Genomic DNA, 13,884 nt, shown 5'->3' with positions numbered 1-13,884 from the left:
AAAGTAGGTGCTTGAACCACCTCCGATGGCAGGCTATTCCAGACCTTGGGGGCTCGGACAGTAAAGAAGTTCTTCCTTGTGTCCAGCCTGAAATGGTCCTGAAGGAGTTTGTGACCGTTTGACTTTGTCATCCCTTGGGGTGCTCTGGTGAACAGATGTTCTTCCAGAGCCTGGTGAGCACCCCGATAAACTTATAGGTGGTCACCAAATCGCCCCTGAGCCTGCGCTTTTCCAGACTGAACAGTCTCATAGCTCTTGGCCTCTCATCATAAGGTCTGTTATAATGACCCCTGAACATGCATGTGGCTCTCCTCTGGACCCTCTCAAGCTTTTCCACATCCTTTTTTAATTGTGGAGCCCAAAACTGGATGCAGTACTCCAGCTGCAGCTTCACCAAGGCTGAGTGCAGTGGGAGAATGATGTCCTGGGATTTGCTTGAGAAGCATCTATGGATGCAAGCCAGTGTTTTGCTCCCTTTTACTAGCTGCAGCATTACATTGATGGGTCATGTTCATCTTGTCAATCCTGACCCCAAGTCCTCTTCCATAGTGCTAGCCAGTGTAGCACTGCCAAGCCTATAAGCATGCTGGGGGCGTTTCTTCCCAAGGTGGAGAACTTTGTATTTTTCAGTGTTAAACACCATCAGGTTCTTGTCTGCCCATTTCCCGAGTCTGTCAAAGTCAGCCTGGATCACCCTCCTGTCCTCAGGTTTACCCCAAAATTTGGTGTCATCAGCGAACTTGGCCAGTCAGCTTCTGACTCCAATGTCCACATCATTAATGAAGATGCTGAACAATGTGGGTCCAAGGACAGAGCCTTGGGGGACCCCACTGGTCACAGCGCACCACGATGATTGACTTCTGTCAACCACCACCCTCTGGCCCCAACCATGGAGCCAATTTCCCAGCCAGCAGATCGTGGTGAAGCTGAGGTCACAGTTGGCCAGTTTTGCTAAGAGTTGATCATGGGATACCAGATCAAAGGCTTTTTTAAAGTCAAGATATACGACATCAATCTCCTCTCCCTTGTCCAGGTGATGGGTCACCTGCTTGTAAAAGGAAATAAGATTGGTTAAGCAAGGCCTGCCCGCAACAAACCTGTGTTGGCTATCCCTCAGGATGTTGCCAACTCTAATACACTCAGCAAAAGATGTGCAAGTCCCCAATGGTTTGACATCAGGACCAGTTGCATTGTTCTGGCTCAGATGCATATTTCTTTATCCTGGTCACTAATATTTTGTTCTTTTACATGCAGCTGTCCTCAGCAGCTGATTGCGCAAAGGGTTAGCCTCCCATGGCTTTCACTTTGCTGATTCCAAGGAGTGGGCACATGGCATGTCTTTAATGGGTGATACTGTGGAGCAGTCAGTCTAGAGGAACATTTTTTTGTTTTACATGATGTTTTCTCTCAAAATACTATATATAAAAAGTGTATAATAGATCAAATTAAAGTTGTGATTTAAAATAACAGCAAAGAGAAAACAAAGCCAGGTCTGGCAGACATCACTGTGAAAACAGAACCATGTCACTCACTCCATGTCCTTAAAGCTTATGTTGTTGTTTTTGCTTGTTTTTGTTTCCACAGCAGTGCGAGTAAAGGACACTTCCTGCCTTCTAGTCTGTCACTTCATAGTTTTCACTGTCTATCAAACTCCAGAGTTTGAAGCAAATACGGATTCTGGTAATATGTGTTCTGCTAGACAATTTGCATAGCATGAAATGGAGTAATAGTGATATCCATTAGGGCTGTGTGAAGTTTTGGTCCCTGATTCAATTCAGGGGAGACTTGGCTCAATTCAGTGGCCAAATTTCTGAATCAAATCAGATTCATAGATTCATAGGACCCTTTAATCTTTCTGAATCAAATTGGAAGCCTCCAAATCGATTCGGCAAGATTAGGAGATTCGGACATTGAGACAGCTTTAAATGTTTTTTCTACATGCCTCTAGGTAGCAGGGGCTCATGAATGCTGCAATGGTGGGGTGCATGGAATGTCTCACAGGTGTGTGGGGGGCTCCCCAACGCGCTTAGCGGTAGACCCAGAAGTGAACCAGAGGCACTCCCAGTCCACTTCTGGGTCCACCAGGGAGCACGCCAGGCCCCCCCCCCCCCCCCCAGCAACATGTGCCTCCTGGGTCTGGTGGGGGGGCACCTGTGGTCCCCCCATGGCGGAATGCTGAGCCAGAGGGGGCACGGGGGGGGCCCTGGGTGCGCTCCCTAGCAGACCCAGAAGTACTTCCAGTCCACTTCCAGGTTTGCCACTGAACACATGGAGGCCCCCCCACACACACTCACACTCCTGTGGGACACTCCATGTACCCCAGCATCACAGTGATCATAAGCTGTGCTGGTACCTTGAAGTATGTAGAAAAAACTTTTAAAGCTGTGTTTATGTCAGAATCGCCGATTCTCTGAATCGGCATCAAATCTTCAGATTCAGATTTGGCCGAATCGAATCAGGGACAGTGATCAGAATCAACCAATCAAATCACTGTCCCTGGTTTGGGCCAAATCCGAACAGAATATGACCCACTTCATGCACCCCCTAATATCCATGTTCTTAAATAGATGACACTGTACCAGGAAAATACTAGCCATGTGGGTTGAAGAGTAAAATGCAATGTCCAGTGGAGTCAATGACAGATTGCAGTGCATACTGGATGAGCCCTCCCTTGATTTAAAAGTCTAATCTGTAAAAGGCGGGAGGGAAGGAAGTTAAAAAAAATTGTCAGGAGACATGACTTCAACTGACATTTTTGGCAGAGTGGAATTTTTCCCTGAAATAAAATGTTGTTTATTCTATTCATTACTGTTCTGAGAGCAGCAAGAGGGATGCATTGAACCAAAGAAGAGCAAAACTAGCAATTCAAAATGCAGGCTAGTTTGTGGGCATAACTTTTGTTAATATATCCTTGATGTTGTAACAATAGTGTAAATGCTATATTACATCACTTAAGCAATAGGCCACAGCTTGTTGTGTTTTTAATATATTATTATTGTATTGCTCTGTTGGGTTTTTTAAAAAACCCATGGTGTAAGGCAGTACACAGAGACCAAACAAAAGACTTCCAGTCCTTGAGAACTCACAGCATAAATTCTAGACTGTATAAAAATTGGGTATGCAATCCAGTGGCAGAACCCACAGGCCCAAGCTCTTTCCTGCAATACAACTATTTCCTATCTCTTTAAGGATAAACGATAAATAGCTTATGCCTCTGAATTAATCTATAAGGTGCTACTCTGCCCTACCTTCTATGCCCCAGATGTTAACACATCCTCAAGCTGATCTCTTACAGGAGAATCTAAGTAAAACATTATAAGTGTATGTCTATCATGTGACACAACAGTCTATTCTTAGTTGGACAACAGACACTTTTAGGAAAATAGTGTTTTCCATTGTACTCTTCTCTGGGACTCTGCTTGGAGAACAGAATCTCAGATAAAACGTTACTAGAGTCGACTGAAATTGAATTGGGGCAGTTTAAAAAAAATCCATATTTTAAATGTAGTAAGGGAGATGTTTGTCAACTATCACTAAAATTACTTTCCAATTCTGTCAGTTCTTTGAATTAAGAGTGAGTGGGCACTCCAGTGTTGTTTCCAGCTGGTAAAATGGATTAATTTGTGTTTTTAAACTAAACATTTAATGAAGTGTAATTTTTAAGACTCTCTTAGGTTTTTTGCGAAGTCTCATCTCTAGTGTTATTTGACTAAGTAAACAAATACATATTGTTCTAAGAACACAGCTCTTTTCAAAAGGATCATGCTGCTGCTCAGCTAGTGTTCAGCATATTGCCTTTGGCCACAGCAGACCTGCTCAATATTTTATTAGGTTAAAGATTTACTTGATGTTTCCTGCATTAGCTTTTTTACTAAAAGAGACTACCCAGAAGAATAATCCAGAAATGCTTATCTAACAAACAAGAGACTTTTTGCCTTGGTCTCTGTTTATATTATTTCTGTTTCCCTTCGTTACCTTCTCAGACATAAATGATGCTTTCATGTCACCAACTACAAAATATTGGATATCTTCCCTCCAGCAGGCTTTTCTGTTCATAGTGCAGAAGAGGAACCCCTTTTTAATGTACAATTATCCTCTCAGGATGGTAGGACCTGCTAAACGGATCCACCCCTCTTCTTTCTGAAAGCCTCAGGACCTTGGCAATGGGTACCATCTTTATTTACAGATTGGTGCGCTCATTTTCAGGTAGGTGAAGTTGATGGTAATCCTGAGTTCTATTGCTTTCCTTCCCAGTCAGACCTTGAACCATATTTTAAAAGTCTCATTCTTACTGGAGGAGAAAGCTGGATTTTTCCATGACTTGGAGATTGACTTGGACGAAGAAATGTAAATGCAAAGTGACTTTCTTTTGTTCGGTGAGCGTTTGATACTGCTTTTGCCAAGCTTTTTTGAATCTAACATTGAAATTTAACATTTCTTCTCTTACTAGGAGCTTGAGAAGCAATCTTCCAAATAAAATACGTGTATACAGATACATACACTTTATGTATCCAAAGAGGTCATGATATTCTGTGTCATATTTTAACAGCAATATTTTCATGTTAGGGTGGTTGTGTTTTTGAAATGTTTATTCGATGTACACTTTAACTGCATTTTACCCATGGTGTACTTTGTAGTTTCTGAAATGGCCTTAACTACCAACTTCATATGTGGAGTTTTTGCATCCTTTACTAGGCAAGAAGAGGAGAAAAAGGTGTCCGTTGCTAGTATGAGAACATCATACCATAAATGTGTTCATAAATTGCAGACTTAATGTTCTGCAGGCCAGAACACTGACATTTTATCCACAGAATCAGTAAAGCAAGGATAGCCTTGCCCACAGCACATGAATCTCCTTGCCTCTCTTCAGGAGGGGAAAAAAAGATCATTTAGTTTCTGCTTAGCCAATCAATGAAATTGCCATACGGTATGTTTAGCTTAGTGGCATGAACCCCTGTCCACAAGGAAATGGACAGAAATCCCTACTTTCTTTTTATTCATGACAACATAAATAATACTAAAGAGGAAAAAAAAAATCCTTCTTTTGGTAAAGGAGATGTCTCTAACCAATTTCTACATCCTACCCAGTTTTTAGAGCACCTAGAAGACATGGTTATCAGTAAAAGGAGACATTAGTATAGTGTTGCATTATGCGGTCTTGGGCAGGGAAAATTTTAGGCTTCAACTATGTTGACAGTGATGCATTTCAAAGGGACACCTTACTATCCCTTAGCTCAAACGAGAGAAACTTCTTATTCAAGAAAAGTCTTCCTTAGGTTTTACAGTCTCACATTTGCATGTTTCCTTGGTGGTTAAATAGTTTTAAACTATTAAGATACATGGAAACATTCATACTGACCTGTTTGGCTTTATGTGGATAGAACATTGTGCCTCAAACCCTTCATATCTATAATACCACAGGGATAGGACTGATGCTCTGAAGTCCTATGTGCCATGTTTACCAGTAGATGTCACCATACTCCTGGATTTTAGTTGTTACCAAGTCATCTCATGAAGTTTAATTAAAATGTATAAGATAGCAACGCTGAAACTTGTATATATTTCCCAGGTGAAAGAAACCAGGGAAAAAGGGGAGGTTTTTTTGTTGTCAGCCTTACTTTCTCCATCTGTAAGTGAAGTGTTTAATTGTAGATATTGCAAGGGAATTGTGAAACTTAGTTATCCATGTTTCTAAAGTACTATTATGTCCTGTCAGTAATAGTTCGGAACAGCAGCAGAGCTGTAGACACCAGTCACTACATGCTTTCCTTAAGGCTAACTAGTTGCTATAGGGACAGCACCATTACCTTCTTCAGACACTGATTTAGAAGTTAATTCACCGCTACCTTAGTTCAGGTAGTCATTTTCAAAATTACTTATGTGGCAACAGATATCATCTTGAATAAATACCTTTAAGAATATGCCCAGTTAAAACTTCATTTTCAAGAAGTTCATGCTGAATGTGAATCCTCTTAAAAACAATGAAAGAAGGTTTCTACTTCACTGGCCATGTCTTTAATCATTCACAATGCCCAAAAGAGTAAATACTAATACCATTTGAGCAGCAGTATTTTGTAGCCCTTTTACACCAGCGTAAGGACTACGCAAATGTAAGTCAGCCTTGGAATACTTACTTGAAACACTTAGCACAAAAGCAGTTCTCCTTTGGAATATACTGTTGCCAAATTCTTTTAGGTCTCTGTCCATAAATGAATACCTAACAGCCTGTCAGGGTTTTGTGTTATATAAGCATCTCTGGAGCCTGTTTGATACCTCTCCAAACAAAACAGAAATTCTGATGTTTGAAATAGCCCACTGAGCGGAATGACAATATTTTCAAAGTTTGTCAACCCTGTAACTGTTTGCTGTAAATGTTATCAATGGGCAACATGTATGTGTAAGAGAGTTTAATGTTACCACCCCTCCTGAAACTCAGATTATTTTTTAGCCTTTAAACTTGCAAAGTAAAGCACAGAGAGCAGTTTGAATTAATAATTCATACATTTCATGGGATAATTAAGGACAATCCAACTTCTCTGCCCCTGGGAGCTGTGTGGGCCATGCCAGGTGTGCTGTACAGCTCCCTACCCACACCCCGTCCCCTTACTGCTGTGCTGCATTTGCACATAAGCACAATCCCCCCACCACACTGTGGTGCATGCCTGCATGGGTACCCCTCTTCACTGCACTGCAGGGTTATGATTCTACTCCCACCCCAATGCAGTTCTCCCCTGAGCACAGCCCTGGACTTGCCCTTACCTCCCCAGGCTGTTGCATTTATTGGCCTGCTGGGGTGAAGGCAGGAAGCAGCTGCTGGAAGAGGGAGTTGGGAGCTTAGAGACTGACTGGGAGTGATGGGGTTGCAGCAGCTGGAGTGTAGGGTGGGGGGGGATGCAAATTAACCCCTTGTGGATTGCATGCAGCCAGTAGGCTGCCATTTGGACTACCTGGGGCTAGATAATATCATTAACATGGAGCTCTACACTGTGGACAATGGGAAAAGCCTGAACTCCTCAACAGTTAGGAGTATACTAATTCATAGATTCATACTTGTAGGGTCATAAGGGACATTGTAGATCTTCTAGTCCCTCCCCCTGCCTGGGCAGGAGAGAGAACTGGGCTCAAATGACCCCAACCAGGTGAATGTCGAGCCTCCTCTTAAAGACCCCCAGGGTAGGAGCCATTGCTACTTCCCTTGGAAGTTGGCTCCAGATCCTAGCCACCCTGACTGTGAAGTAGTGCCTTCTAATGTCTAGTCTAAACCTACTCTAGCAGCTTATGGCTGTTATTCCTTGTTACTCTGGGAGGCACTTGGGGCAAAAAAGTCTCTCCCAAACCCCTCTGGTCCCCCCAGTAAGTTTATAGATGGAAAATCAAATTAATGTATTTTTTCTGTGATGAAGCTGGTTGTCTCCAGGATAATGGAAAGAAGGGGCCTTGACATCCCAGTTGGTGCTGTGCATTGAGTAGGGAGCAAGAAGGGAGTAGATCTGTGCTGCACACAGCACCAGAGAGAATCCTGCCTCCTGTGTCTGTAGGTCAGGCAGGGGGGCATAGATAGCTCCTTGCACTCTTCCCCATGTTCTGTAAGAGTTGGACAGAATCTGTTCTTGTAACGGTCATGTTGTGTTGTGCAGTGTAAACTGCTAATGCCATGCCTATGGGAGAACAAGCGAAGCCCGGTTACAGTTTGCCCAAGAATAAAAAAACAGGCAGTCAGGAGCAATTGTAGAGTTGCAGAGGCTGCCAACCCTCCGTATACAGCAGCACAGAGTCCCCTTATCTGTGGATAACAGGTTAGGGAACCTCAAACTGGAATTGTTCTGTAAGGGTCTGCTGCTGAGGAATGTTGGCTGAAATTTGCAATATTTATTGTGTGAGGAAAACACAATATTAAAAAACATTTTGATGTATTGGATTCTTCTGTTGGAAAAATTTGCATTGGGATATTTCTGACCAGCTCTAGTGCTGTGCTGCCGAGTGTGTATTTGTAGGATGTGTTCAGCAAGTATCCAAGGCAGGTGGAACAGGTACGAAGGGTGGACCGTGCGTCTCTGAGAATGTACTCAAGGACTTTGGGGTTGAGTAAGACCAGATGTAAACAGGGGAGATGTACCAGATTAGAAACAGTGTTAGCTAACGCGTTTGAAGTGGCTTTATGGTCAATGAAATTAGCAATGGTTACAGATGGGGACAAGTCGCATTTGAAAACATCATAGATGGTCATGGCAATTTACTCACTGTACTGCAAGGGGAGACAGAGTGGGGAATTTTTGATAACATAACAGACCTAGTCCATAATAAGGGCAAAAATATTTTTTACCAGCATGTTAAAACAAGTTCTAACATGGTGCCTTTACTGAGCGTACACAAGGCCTGATTTTGCTTTTTTCCAAAAGCTTTCTTACTGCGCTTGCATTGTGCAAAAGAAAGAGACCATTTTTCTATTATTTCTAATTTTAGTGTGGAAGCTCATAAACTCTGAAAGGGAAAAGATCTTACTTTAGTTCATACAAAGTATTTATCTGCCTATATTTAGTTTTCTTAAACCAAGAAAAGGTTTTGGAATTAACTCCATCTGAGGCTAGGAGTGTGTTGCTGAGATTGTACAAAGAGATGTTGTGAAGGGAGAGAGAGTAATTTCTAATCTAAATGTGGAAAGGGAAGTGTAAGGCTAGGTACAGACATTCAAAAAGCCTGAGGCAGAATCAAGCTAAGTTACGCAGTTTTCTGTAAGCAGTATAGTTTAGATTAGTAGTGAACAGAATACACATTCACCATTTGGTGGTGGGGGCAAATTTTAGACTGGGTTTCGCCATTTTTAAACCAGTCTGTGCACCAAACTTCTGTTCTGGTGAGGTTATAGACCAGTTTCTGATCACTTATCCTGGTAAAAGTATAATGTCTGTATTTGGCCTAGATGTCCAGCCTGGTAAATTTCTTATTTCCTGGTTTGTTTGTTTGTTTGTTTGTTTGTTTGTTTGTTTGCTTTTTCCTCTAAGCAGACCTTTTGGTAGCATAAATACTTGTTTCCTGATTAATTCTAGATGCTGTTTTTTTTTTTCTTCAATCAGATTAATTTTTCTAAATTTTCCTTCTGCCTACCTATCAATTCCTGTGCATTCTATCTTGATGTATTCAATGGGATTGATGTGATAAATACACTGATTCATATTTGACCTTTAAGAATTCCATTTTAGATTTATGCTGACATTTGATATCCCACTCAAGTCCCATGAATAAGGAAGGAAGAGAGGATGATTTGGTCTTAAATTTGGTCCCAGGATCTTCTTACTGGTCTTAAATGTAAGGAGTTTTGAGCTCTGTTTTAAAAAGGTGTCTACATTAAGCTTTAAAATACAGATGGGGAGCCAGACCACAGGGATTAAGGTTTGCCTACTGTCCTGAGTGCCCAGGCTGTGAAAGCTTCTAGACTTCAATGTCCTCTTGGTTTCAAAGCTCACGGTTTTTCAGGAAAGGTATTTGTGTTTAAAATTGTTTCAAAGTGCTTTAATGTACGAGATGGATACTGATATGAGATGTTGCGAGCACTCCATGTTCTTCCAAAATGAAAAAGCTCACCTCACCCATTTGGCAGTTTTTACTGTCTTGGCTTTTGTTTGTTCTAGGTTACATCATACTGGTTTCAAATGGATGCTGAAAGGTTGGGAGATGTTATTTTTGTTCATGTATAGACAGAGCCCTAAGCAAGAGCTAAATGTAGAATATTTATGGAAATGACACTGCCAAGAATTCCAGATGGATGCATGTACTCTTCTGACATTTTAATGTGTACAGAATATTGTATTAACAGTTCAGTAGGTGCATGCATGCACAGTCCTGCAGTAGTGAAGGGATTAGAGTAATTACTACTGAATGACATTCTCAGTATTGTTTGTCAAACTCCTACATAAAACATTTCAGTAGATTATTTCTCAACTGACTAGTAAAACTAGCATGATGAAAAACTGTCCTGAAGCAACAAGAGGGAAACCCATCAAAAAAAGTCTTGTGTAGTACAAGAGCATGGAACACTATTTTCATGGAGTATTGTTCCAGATCCAGAAAGGTGGACAGAAGCCATGTATATTACTTTTGTTAATGAAATATTGGTCCCTTTTTGTTCAGAGCATTAAATAACAAAAATTAAGCATAACATTAAAAATATATGCTGTGTATTTAAAATTGCCATGAGTCCATTTAGCAGAACATAGCTGAATTCCAGAAGGTATTTCATGTTTCTTATATGTGCAATATTATATCATTCTTTGGTTGTGGTTTTTTTATATTTTTGTATACTGTCTACCACTATTGTATCTGAATTGATTCTTTTAACACCACAGAGAGAGAGGAAGGTATTAGACAACTGTATCATGTTATTGTAATGGTTATAGATCAGCAACTGATCTATATCAGGAGGACTCAACCCCTGTGCTGCAGACCAAATCTAGCCCACAGAATCGAGGCATCTGGCTAGTGGGACTTGCCACAGGCCAGAAAATTTGGCAGCAGGGAAATGTTGGCAATTAATTCTGCCACCTCTCCCCTGCTGCCAAACTACCAATCTGCACCATGCCATTCAGGCTCAGCCCAAGCTATTGCTGTGCTGCTGGATTGGACCTGGGGTGCATGCCCCCCACCTCACTGGATTGGGTCTGGGTCATCCTCTTGCCACCTGTGCAGCTAGACTGAGGCAACAGATTAGGCCCCAGCTGTGTCCACTTTGTGTGCTGGATTGGGGCTGGGTCACCCCCCATCATGTAACTAGACATGGGCTGTGCTACATCCCTTCCCACCCCATTCTCCCCACCCCCTCAACCCATGTGCCTAGAACAGGGCCAAGCACCCAATTTGGCCTGTAGATGAATTTGGTGCCACCCATTGGGCTCACAGAGTGAAAAGCTTGGGCACTACTGGTCTATACCATTGCTGTTGCAACTACCAGTGAAGAAGAATGATAATATAAGCATTGCCCAATGTCAGGAATAGAGCTCAAGTCTCAAAATTTGTATGGTGACCATTCATATTTGTAATCAAGTATTCTCCATAATACAGTATCAAAAAGCTGTAAAACCATAAGAAGCATTCTTAAACATTTTACTAGCTGTGTAACATAGCAGTCAACATTTTTACAAATGACTTGTAAACATAATTTGCCTTATGTTGAAAACTTGTAATACCAAGGTAAAATTACAGAATAATTTGAATTTCACAAAAAAAAATTAAAAAAAAAAAAAGAAGAAAAACTACAGTACTAATTAAAGTGATTCCTCATCAGCTCTGCACATGGGACAGAATATACCTCTTTTTTCCCGGTCAGCAGAAATATGGTTCCACAGTATTGGGGAAGATGGATGCACGGGGAATCTTCTCTACAAGGCATGCCATATGTCTAATTGTAGAGTGCAGCTAGAGGTAGGGCATTTGCCGGCTGAGACTAAAGAAACTAGACTTCAATATCCCTTGAGAATCGTTCCTTTCTCCCCATGACCTAGGAAGAACCGTTCTCCCTGCTGCAAGTTTACCTGTGACTGTTCAAGATACTTGACCTAAGTGTGGGTCTCAGGATTCTGTTGTTGTTCTGAAGTGAAATTCATAACATGGTCTTGAGTCTGTAGAAGTCAGCTGGATTCCATTGAAGTCAGCTGGAGCTTTGTACTTGCTTTATACAAACTGCATGTGGTGCCAGTAAATGGCAACAAAATCTGCGGTAGAAGACAGTAACCAAATAGTAATCACCACTCTGTGCCAAACACTTTCTCATGAAAAATGCTCCAGGGTTTTTAATGTTTATGCTGAGCAGAAAGGTCTTTTGTTTTTCTGATCTCATCCAGGATGTGCAGATTCCAAGCCAGGATTACTTACAGGGACATTGAAATGGACCATATTCCGTTATTTATTTTGTTCTTTTAACATTTCTATTAATATTAGAAAGTGCACCTGTTCATACTTGCTAGATTCCATTAGCCTAGATTGAAAACGCATTATAAAGCTGTCCATCTTCTATGCAGATCTATAAACAGAACACACTCAAATTAACATGAGTTAAATTTCATTACAACTAAAAAAAAATAAACAGAAAACCAAGCATTTATTCATGGGGAAAATGAATCAATCCACAGAGATTCTTAGCCTTATCTATGTCAGTAATTTGTTTGCTTAGCAGCTTTTTTTATGCTGCCCTTCCCCCCAGAAAAGGCTCTAGTTATCTTTTTGTTCTCAAGAGTAGAAGAGCGAGTTAAGAATTGGTATGTATACCCTGCATTGATGAACAAAATATATATTTTAATTGTCTTAGATTAATACAGTAAAATGAATAAGCTCAATAGAGCTGAAGAGCTCTCTTGATGCCTATTAACATGCAAAAATTAGGAGGGCTTTTCAGTTCTGTTCAGGTAATCTGAATGAGCCAACACAGTTGAGAAACTGACCTAATTTATCCATCAACACTGAGACAGAAGGATGAAAATGTTATAGGAAAGTTACATTGGCTTCTCAGATGTGTTTTTTTTCATTAGGGTATAGCTGCTTGCATTTTGTTTTACTGTGCGTTGATTAGCATGGTAAGACCCTACCATGGACAAAGTAGTTTGTAGGTTTTCACCCATGTTAGCAAGTTGTAGTAAACTAAGCATCTAGTCATGTTAACCTTCATCTGTTATCAAGTGTAAAAACTATAACTATCCACATTTTAGATTTTACTATGACTTAAGGATGCCATGTTATCTAATAAAATATGGTGTCTAACAAACTAAACAAAACAACACTTGTTTATGGGCACATGACCATCTTAAATGAAATGTGTGCACATGGACGCTCTCTCAAGAAAAGCACCTCAGCCAAGCAAATCTGACTAAAGTGATTTCTGTGTAATCTGGGCCTGTGGGTGATGAAAACAGGCCAATTTGGCCTTCTCTAGACTACATTCTATGTGCAATGTTGGTATATGTAATGTACTTTAGATGATATCTAGAACAGCAAAATACAAACCACCATATATAAGAAAACCATGGACCAACATACATATCTGCACAAAACCAGCACTCATCCTAAACCAGGGCTGGGCAATTACTTCAGATAGAGGGCCACTCAACCAGTTTTGGTGAGCTGTTGAGGGTCACAAGGGTGGCCCTGTCCCTTGACTTGTGCCACACCCCTAGTCACCTTATTGGGACTGGAAGTCCCACCCCTCCAACCTCTGACCTTTACCACCAGAAGTCCCTTCTTTTGGGAAGAGGGTTTGCCATCTTGGAGCCAGAAAAAAAAATTATATACTAAAAATCAAACATCCGTAATAACGTTCTAATTTGAAAAAAAAACCCTGATTTCTGTGTGTTTGTGCTATGTATATAGATGTGATTTCATAATAGCTAAAAATGAAATCTTACTCATATATTGGGGGTGTGTGGAGGGATGTGGTGGGTATGGGGGGTGCAGAGAGGTGTGGGGGTGGGTATGGGATTTCTGAAGGGCTGTAGGTGGATGTGGGGTTATGTGTGAATGTGGGTGGGTATGGGATTTGTGGAGATGTGGGTGGGTATGGGGTTTGTGCAGGGGGGGTTGAGGGGGGAGGTTCAATCCATGGGGGTTTGGGTGGGGAATGGGTAGGCACAATCTGTGGGAGGATGGGGCGTAAGCACGATCCCTGGGAGGGATTATGGGTATGCAGGATCTGCAGGGGATTTCTGGGGTCTGGGATGGTTTGGCAGGATCAGGTTTTTAGCCCCCAGCCTGCGTCAGTTCCGGTTTTCGTCTAAATGTGCGAAAAGCACAGACGTGCATCCAGTGTCTGCAGAATGGCTGTACAACCTCCATTCCTGAGATGACCAAATGTATATAGTTAAAACATTTCTGTTTCTATTATTTAACACAATAAAATATCTA

The 13,884-nt window shown here is 41.3% G+C and overlaps 1 long non-coding RNA gene across 1 annotated transcript in view; it reads right to left on the bottom strand.

The window, feature by feature from the left end:
- Window positions 1-11,310: 11,310 nt before the first annotated feature.
- LOC109287476 overlaps window positions 11,311-13,884 on the bottom strand; it is a 29,534-nt gene continuing 26,960 nt past the window's right edge. The window contains exon 2 of the long non-coding RNA XR_002094875.1: window positions 11,311-12,013. This is a non-coding gene — a long non-coding RNA (uncharacterized LOC109287476). The remainder of the gene's footprint in view (window positions 12,014-13,884) is intronic.

The sequence above is a fragment of the Gavialis gangeticus genome, unplaced genomic scaffold (assembly GCF_001723915.1).
Source record: "Gavialis gangeticus isolate Ggan-Ray unplaced genomic scaffold, GavGan_comp1, whole genome shotgun sequence".
Lineage (NCBI taxonomy): Eukaryota > Metazoa > Chordata > Crocodylia > Gavialidae > Gavialis > Gavialis gangeticus.
The sequence above is the reverse complement of the archived record's forward strand: the minus strand, read 5'-3'. Positions and strand labels throughout refer to the sequence as shown.